The sequence below is a fragment of the Schistocerca serialis genome, chromosome 8 (assembly GCF_023864345.2).
Source record: "Schistocerca serialis cubense isolate TAMUIC-IGC-003099 chromosome 8, iqSchSeri2.2, whole genome shotgun sequence".
Taxonomy (NCBI): domain Eukaryota; kingdom Metazoa; phylum Arthropoda; class Insecta; order Orthoptera; family Acrididae; genus Schistocerca; species Schistocerca serialis.
In genome coordinates this window covers 459,603,986-459,612,432 of record NC_064645.1, presented here as the reverse complement: position 1 = coordinate 459,612,432, position 8,447 = coordinate 459,603,986, and the positions used below count along the sequence as shown (strand labels likewise).

The 8,447-nt window shown below is 40.7% G+C and overlaps 1 non-coding gene across 1 annotated transcript; it reads right to left on the bottom strand.

Moving 5' to 3' along the window:
- Positions 1 to 1,250: 1,250 nt before the first annotated feature.
- Trnas-aga (transfer RNA serine (anticodon AGA)) lies at positions 1,251 to 1,325 on the bottom strand. The gene has a single exon. It is a non-coding gene; the product is annotated as a tRNA-Ser (tRNA).
- Positions 1,326 to 8,447: the final 7,122 nt, after the last annotated feature.

Below are 8,447 nucleotides of genomic sequence, written 5' to 3'. Positions count from 1 at the left end.
ATCGTGTATACATGCGAGTCATATTAATTCCTTGTTCAGATCGCGTCAGTGTTTGAATATGGGAGAACCAATATCTAATTTTCAGTGAGTCATCCGAATATATAGACATCCTTTCACGTAACTTCGCCACTATCTAAATAGTATTGTGGGGTTTGTAAAGCGTATGGGATTATTTCTCTGGTTTTTAAGAATGTGTGGAACTGTACGCACACCTGCTCCATTGTATTCGCTGCTCACGAACTTTAGTGTCAGCTTTTTGAATAATAACTGAAATTAATTTAAAATCTCTCACGAATTATTCCCCCCTCGCATTAGTGGGTTCAGTTCTTCGACTTTTTTATGTTCATATGCGCATGTACTCGCTTGTCTTTGTTCAGGCTAGAAAAAGAATTGCCTTCAGCAGAGCCACTAATGCATTGGATTTCTTTCTGTCCGCCTCCATAACTGAGTGGGCAGCGTGGGTGACTGCTGTGCAGAGCACCTGGGTTCGATATCCGGTGCTGGCAGGGACTTTTTCTCGGTGGGAGTCCTGGTAGAGGGAGCACTCAGCCTCGCGATGCCAGATGAGTAGCTGCTTGACCGAGTAATAGCAGTGCCACGTCTGCTGACGCGAGAGCAGCTAGAGGTGCGATGTGCCAGCACCCCACGCCACCATGCCACACCCACTTGACGCTATTGGCTGGTGGATGACAAGGCGGTCGGTCGAGCCCTATTAATCCGTCTCTCGCCATAACAGCAGTACCGCTTAATCCGCCCTTCCGCAGTCACAATAATCTCCTGTTTTATACACAATTTGTCAAACAAACAAGGCAGTATAAAAGTTCAAGAGAACTTCAAGACACATGCTGCAGCAGTGAATGCTTTGTGATTTTGCATCATTATGAACCATTTCCTTGTGGGTAGGTTTTAGAACATACCGTATCTCGTTATATTTGCATAGCACGAATCTCTCCTTCAAGGTCACAGACATTTACTCTGATATGTTGTATTACGACAGTTGAAAACCTTTGCTGTAGTTTGTCGTCTTTTAAAGGTCCCTTTTTTATGTTCCGTTGCGCTGTGGAAGTTTGTTTACTACCTCATATTTTATTAACTCTAGTCAGATCGTGTAGTTGTTGAATCATGTGTTAAACTTCATACTAACGGGAATAGTTGTAGGGCATTAATTTCAGAGTTATAACCTGCTCTGGTTAAATTACAGGACCATTGTAACTAAAGTATCACTGAAACTTCCTGCAGATTGAAACTTTGTGCCGGACCGAGACTCGAACTCGGGACCTTTGCCTTTCTCGGGCAAGTGCTCTACCAACTGAGCTACCCAAGCACGACTCACGCCCCGTCCTCACAGCTTTACTTCTGCCAGTACCAGAGCTTCTGTAAAGGTTGGAAGGTAGGAGACGAGTTATTGGCAGAAGTAGAGCTGTGAGGACGGGGCGTGAGTCGTGCTTGGGTACCTCAGTTGGTAGAGCACTTGCCCGCGGAAGACAAAGGTACCGATTTCGATTCTCGGTCCGGCACACAGTTTTAGGCTGCCAGAAAGTTTCATATCAGCGCACACTCCGCTGCAGAGTGAAAATCTCATTCTAAAGTATCACTGCTTGAGAGGGATCACATGAAAAACGAATCATCATAGGAGAATGAAAACTTGTGGAAATATTTGTAAAAAACACGCGGAAGAGAAATGACGAATAAACTATTGAACGAGACATTTAAATTTCCTCATGAGAGGGTAGAATCTGTTAATTGCGATCATGTTTACGTTCCAGGTTACGAACGTTGCTCACTGTGATGGCCACCTGCACCCACGACAGTCTGGAATCGCACTAGAGTTACCATTTCACAACTATTTCGTCATTTCACAACTGTTCGCAGCACTTTACGAACGGTGGTCCGTGGAATGTTCAGCAGTTATGACACAGCTCGTGCTGTGCTTGAAGATTGCACCTTGCATGCGGCATTCTGAGCCACGGCAACGATGACTTCTTCAACAATTTGGGTGCACTTCCGAATTCGCCAGTTATTTCGAGTTTTCTAATCGTGTACTTCAACGCCGGTTCGAAAAAAGGACCTCTCCGTATTCCCACGTCGTCTTATCAGTACCAGTGCCTAACGGCAAGCGTAACACTACTATCAACGCAAATCCTGCAGCGCACAAACTGAACATCATTCCTACACCCTTGGCCAAAAGTATTGAGCACCGTCGGTAACTTCGAGTAATGTGAAAAATAAAGACTATTAAATAAGCATAAACAATTTGTTTGAGTTTATAACGTTTATTAGTAACAGAAAGTCAATCTTTTGTCGGACTATCTTTTGCCCTTGTTACAGCAGAAATTCGTTTGTTGGAGAGTAACTTAGCTTTCTACAATCTTCGACACTTACACCGTTCCATTCAAGACTCTGATGGACTTCTAATTTTTCGTTTGACTTAACTGTGCGCTGCCTTGCTTTGCTCTTCAACAAACCTCGTATATGCTCTATGGGGGTCACACCCGACGAGTGGGCTGGCCAGTGTTGAAGCTCCATGTCATTTTGCCGAAGCCAAGTCAATGTGCGGACGGCAGGTTGCGTTATCGTGCTGGGATTTAAAGCTGTCCATGTTTGTATCGCGAAAAAGGGTTGTAAAAGACGGAAGAAAAGCAGATTCTAAGACGCTGTGTACTTTGCTGTATCCATGCGGCCTACACATATGACCATTTGTCCCACTACTGCAGTACTCGTAGTGTAGAACATGACGGTCCCTCTGCTGCCTCTTACGGTAGGTATCACACACCCTGGGTTACATTCCTCGGGCATGCGGCGACGGACATAGGTCACACCCGGTGAATCAATAATCTGAAATGTGAATAAATATTGTAGAGAATTCTTTCATAAATTTTTAAATTACCTTGTTTTCTACACAAATTGATATGTGTTGTTAGAGCATCGAGTTGACAACCTGTCTGAATATTTGCTTCGTCGGTATACTCGATATTTTACCAATCTAATTCGGCGAACGTTTCGTGTTTTAGAGATCGCTTACAAAGTGCCTTTCTATTCTTGTCAGAGAGCTTCCTTCTGGCTTTACAGCCTTGTAGATCAGCTTCTTGATGTTGTCTATGGGTGGTGCGAGCCGATATTGTTTTGTTAAAACCTTCAGACAAGTCATCAGCGAGCTCTAAAGAGGTTTGCTTCCTATTTTCTAATGACACTCGTACTATCATTCGGTCCTCACTGTCTGTTGTGATCCTATTTCCAAACTCTCCAGCTGTGATGTCCCTTGCTGATGCGAAAGCTTTATGCGCACTCGTTTTTGTAAACTAAGTTCGTTTCTTTTAGGCATAACGCAATAGTATCACCGTTTTGTTCATAGTGAAATGTCGAAATGAAAAACAAAATAGTGAGAGGGGGGGGGGGGGGGGGGGAGAGCGGTTTGTAACATACGTTAAAATACATAGAACTTTTATGTGAAGTTTTTTTTTATATCTGTTACAGGAAAAAGGAGCACTTGATAAGTGATAAGTGTCCACAACGAACGAATGTAGCTAGCTGATTAGTACACACAGAAATATTAATATGACAAATTTTATTACACCTCAAGTTTTTTGGTGGCTTTGACAGGGATAATTGATTCTGGCCTTTTTAAACCGAGCGGTTTATTTACTGTTGTTTATATCACACACGTCCAAATTTTCTACAGTGCTCAATAATTTTGGACAAGGGTGTATAAAGCTGGGCACCAATACGGTAAACAGTTCTCCGTTTGCAAAGTCTGAAGTAGCGTAACTTTAATTTTAACCAGCATTTAGAATGGTGTTCAGAAGTTAAGGACGAAAATAACTTTCGCACTACGTCTCACTGCCAAGTAACGTGGCTCGATGAAACCAGAGGCACACACATACAAGGAACTGCCAGAGTACACTACTGAAGGTAATTGCAGTCGATAAGTAGAGAGAGGAACAGAAATGACACTTTTATTAAAAGACAATAATTATACTGAAGTCACCGCGAATTATGGTGGTACTGTGGACATTGGAAATAGTTTGTATGGTGAGCAAGGACCGCAAGTCTGCTCTGAAACGTGCTACGAGGCTGAACACAACGTTGGTAAGGAGTTGTTATGGTACGTAGTTCCTCCCCTGGACCTAGTGGTTGACTGTTGCTGGAGGGTAGTTGGTGCATGTGGACGTACTACAATACTTCTCCCCACCACATTCAACAAGTGCTCGATGGCTTTTAAATCGGAGAAACGGGCAGTCCAGTCCATTCACAGGATACCCTGTTGCCGTAAGAGCTCTTTCACCTGAGTAATTGGCTGCTACGGTCGCAGGTTCGAATCCTGCCTCGGGCATGGATGTGTGTGATGTCCTTAGGTTAGTTAGGTTTAAGTATTTCTAAGTCTAGGGGCATTGGCATGATGAGGATATTGTCAGAGAGAGTTTTGGCCGTTAACGGAGAAGTTTTCGCTTGTTTTATAGACTGGCAGAAGGCCTTCGACAGAGTCAATTAGAATATATTGATGAACATCCTTAAGGAAATAGGATTCAGTTGGAGAGATCGGAGACTTATAAGGAACTTGTACCTGGGACAAAGGGTAAAGGTACGACTGAACAATGGAGAAACGAACAGTGTGGAAATAGGAACGGGAATGAGACAAGGATGTTGTCTGTCGCCAAGTCTATTCAACCTGTATGATGTGGTGCACATATCAAAACGTGTGAAACACTTGAAGATGACTGTTGACAATCGAGAACTGTAAAATATGAATCAGTTCAAGCACCTGGGAAGTTTTATCACAAAGGATGCCCACTGAAACAACGAAATCAGAGCAAGAATCGCCATGGCCAAAGCTGCTTTCAACAAGAAGAGGACTCTGCTGACCAGCGAGATGAGTTTGGCATTGAGGAAAAAACTGATAAAGTGCTACATTTGGAGCATTGCACTGTATGGAGCAGAGACATGGACCATGAGAAAGAAGGAGGAAAAAATTCTTAGAGAGCTTTGAAATGTGGTGCTGGAGGAGAATGGAAAAGATCAAGTGGACAGACCGCATAAAAAATGACGATGTACTGCGAAGAGTAAGAGAGAAGAGAAATTTTCTGCGTACAATTCTTCAGAGACATGTACTTAGACACGAAGGACTCACACATGATGTCATCGAAGGGAAACTCAGAGGAAATGCAGAACGAGGAAGAAGAAGAATACAACATCTGGCCGACATGAAAGACAGAATGAGATACAACAGACTGAAGGAAGAAGCTGAAGACAGGGAACAGTGGAATCAGAAATTCTCCGTACGAAGACATGGACCTGACACTAGACAGAATACTACATAATAATAATAAAAAGTTGAAACGTCCCCATTGAACAATTATACATGACTGTGCTTAAACTGACACACAATATTTTGTTAGCGCAACGCAATCTGACTTTCAAAATTCCCTACAAAAGAATGGCCCTGACTAACATTAAACTATACCTTTCACAAATCACTTACCTCACAAAAATCTTCGCTGCTCAAGCTACTGCAATACAGCAAGCGCCACTACTGCCAGCTAAATAAAAGATTCAAACTATGGAAGGCACTAGCTACTGATAGGGATAGTTAGCAAATGAAAGATATTGATAGAGAACAAACAATGTATTTACCTTGATATCATCATATATAAATATAGCAGTTCATGACAAATTTCAAAACTCCGCCATCTCTCTCCCCACATCCACCACTGCTGGCGGCTCACCTCCAACTTCGCAACGCTACGCGCTGTTCACAGCCAGCTGCCTAACACTACAATGGCGAGTATTACAACAATGCAAAGCAGCCACAGACTGCACACAGCACAGCCAGTGATTTTCATACAGAGGTGGCGTTACCAATAAAAAAACCTAAACAGCCTACTTACATAGCCCCCATGCTCCCCACAAAAAATTTTACAAATTTTTTTTGGGCAGTGGCCAATAATGATTTGATAAAATTTTTCATTATTGCAATAACAAAGAAATCAAATGCACACACTTATTGATACAATGTTGGTCAAAAGCTAAAATTTTCTCACAGTCCATAAAGACAGTCCTCATCATTCGTCACAGTAAAATTGCAGTGTTTTTTTCAGTCTGAGCAGTAAAAGAAAATGCACAGGGAAGTAGTGGATTTCCATGCAGTCTTGAAGAAGTAGTGTTGTCCTTCCAACGGAAAGATAGTGCTGACTCTTGACATGCTGACAGATAATGCGCCACAACAGAGCAAACCCACAGCAGAGTCAGTCGAAGTTTTGAAGAATATTGGTGGGTAGATCATCACAGAGCAGACCCACTGTAGTTCTGGTAGAGATGTGACTGTGCAGGTGCACAATCACCGCTGAAGAGTCTTGCGGATAATGTAGCAAGTCCATAAACCACCACTTGTGCACTCACAAAGTTTTTGGAATTGTCCTTAGACCCAGCAATGCTGTTATCCAGTCCCTTGCTGAATCATTAACACACGTGCAAACACTAACAGTCCCTACTTCTCACATATTGTCCATATACTATGATCAACAGAAACGTGTGCAGTGAAATGTAACTTACAAGTTAATAATAAGATGAACTGGTGTCAATTACAATTTTATAACATGAGAATACAATTACAAAGGTACAAAATACATCATTAAAGAACATAATAGTACAGATAACATTTGTAGTAACACAGACTTTACAAAAGAATAGAAATAGACATATACATCAATGTTACAGGAATTATGACATAAGTAAATACATAAAAGATCAGAATAACTTTTGAAACATCAACTTTACACATGTGCATTAAACAGAACGGAATTAATAATGTCTAACATCTTTACAAAGTAAATAACATATTATTAATGCCAATTATATTCGAGGATAACAGTATTCCTCATCATAGTGAATGTAGCTTAATATTAAAAGAAGAAAAAATTCTATGAAACTACACAGAGACAGGAAGAAAAATACACAAGGGTACACAAACATATAGTGGGATAACACAAAAAGAAAGGACAGGGTTTGTTGTACTGCAGTATTTTGCATTATTTCTCGGAGATCTCCCTTCATTCGTCATTATTCCCAAAAAGTCCTATCTATACCTGCTTTCTGTATTCTATTCATATTTCTTTCAAAATAAATATGGCTCATTGTACAATACTCATTTGGGCCCAAATCGTTTTCATATAACTTCGCAATGCATTCTTTACCTATTCTCCATAGTCAGTTTCTTATACAGTCTACCCCCTCTTAAGCTAACTTAAATCTACTGAGCTCAGATGCTAAACTAAGGAACGAGGCAGTGCAGCAGCACAAAATAAGTAACACAAACAACAATGACCAAAAAAATGGAAAATTGCAAAGCAAGCTACAGTAAATCTAAATTACCAAGCAATGCAACATTACAACTAATATGAGCCAATGTGCAGCAACAATAAAAATAAATGAGTAGTAAAATTGGCTTAGCAGAGTAACACAAAGTCAAATTCAGTAACACTACGCCTGGCAAACAGCAGTAACTTATACCTAAACATGACATAGCTCAAGCAGAAAAAATATTACAGTAAAAACAACAATGCAGATAAGGGAAATGTATATTCACATCTTAATATCTATGTAATTAAAGTGGTGCACCACAAGAAGTTATTCTACCAAAAGGTTACCAATTACTTGAAAAGAAAATTATGAATGGAGTTCCTGTGAAGGTAAATGTCATTTTGTGCTCCCTCATTTTTTAAAAAAAATTATTATTTACTCGATCTGTAGACAGAAAATATTTATATTAGTACATCTATAAAATTTTATTTTAACCAATGCTGCAGTGCAGCTAGAAACTAGATATCAAATGAAATAAGCAACTATGTACAAAGCACAGCGTAAGAACATCGTTCAATAGTCATGTGGCATTTCATAAGTAGTAAAAAAATCTCTCATCTAGAAAGACAGTAGTCATAGGCAGGTGTGTAGACAAACTATTTCTTGTCATTTCATTAGGCATTTCCGTAAATATCAGAAAGTACGATATGTTTCCAAGTAATTAGCGTGTCGGATTTGCGATGCTTTCTCTAAAGGAATGACAATGGCCAGGATAATGGCCTCCCTTTTTTTTTCCTTCCTGTGCTCTGAAAGGCACGCGCCAATGGCCCTCTCTCCAGGCGTCCGACACAGCTGGGTGCCCACGATGCATTACGTGCAGGTGGTCACTTAACTTTCTTACGGAAATATTTATGACAGCAGTTTCCGCTACAGTGACAGTCTCACATAAAAATATTTCACAGGTCAAGAATTAGCGTTGCAAATCTGTAGAAAGAAAATCCTATAAATATAAGTGTCCAAAAAAATTTTCGCCGGCATTGTGATACAGTCACGCATTTACACACACATTTCATAACTCTTAAAGTACGATTCTCGGTTTCCAACATCCTTTTTCACAAGTCAAGAGTCCCTACCCACTATTCATTACTCCTTAC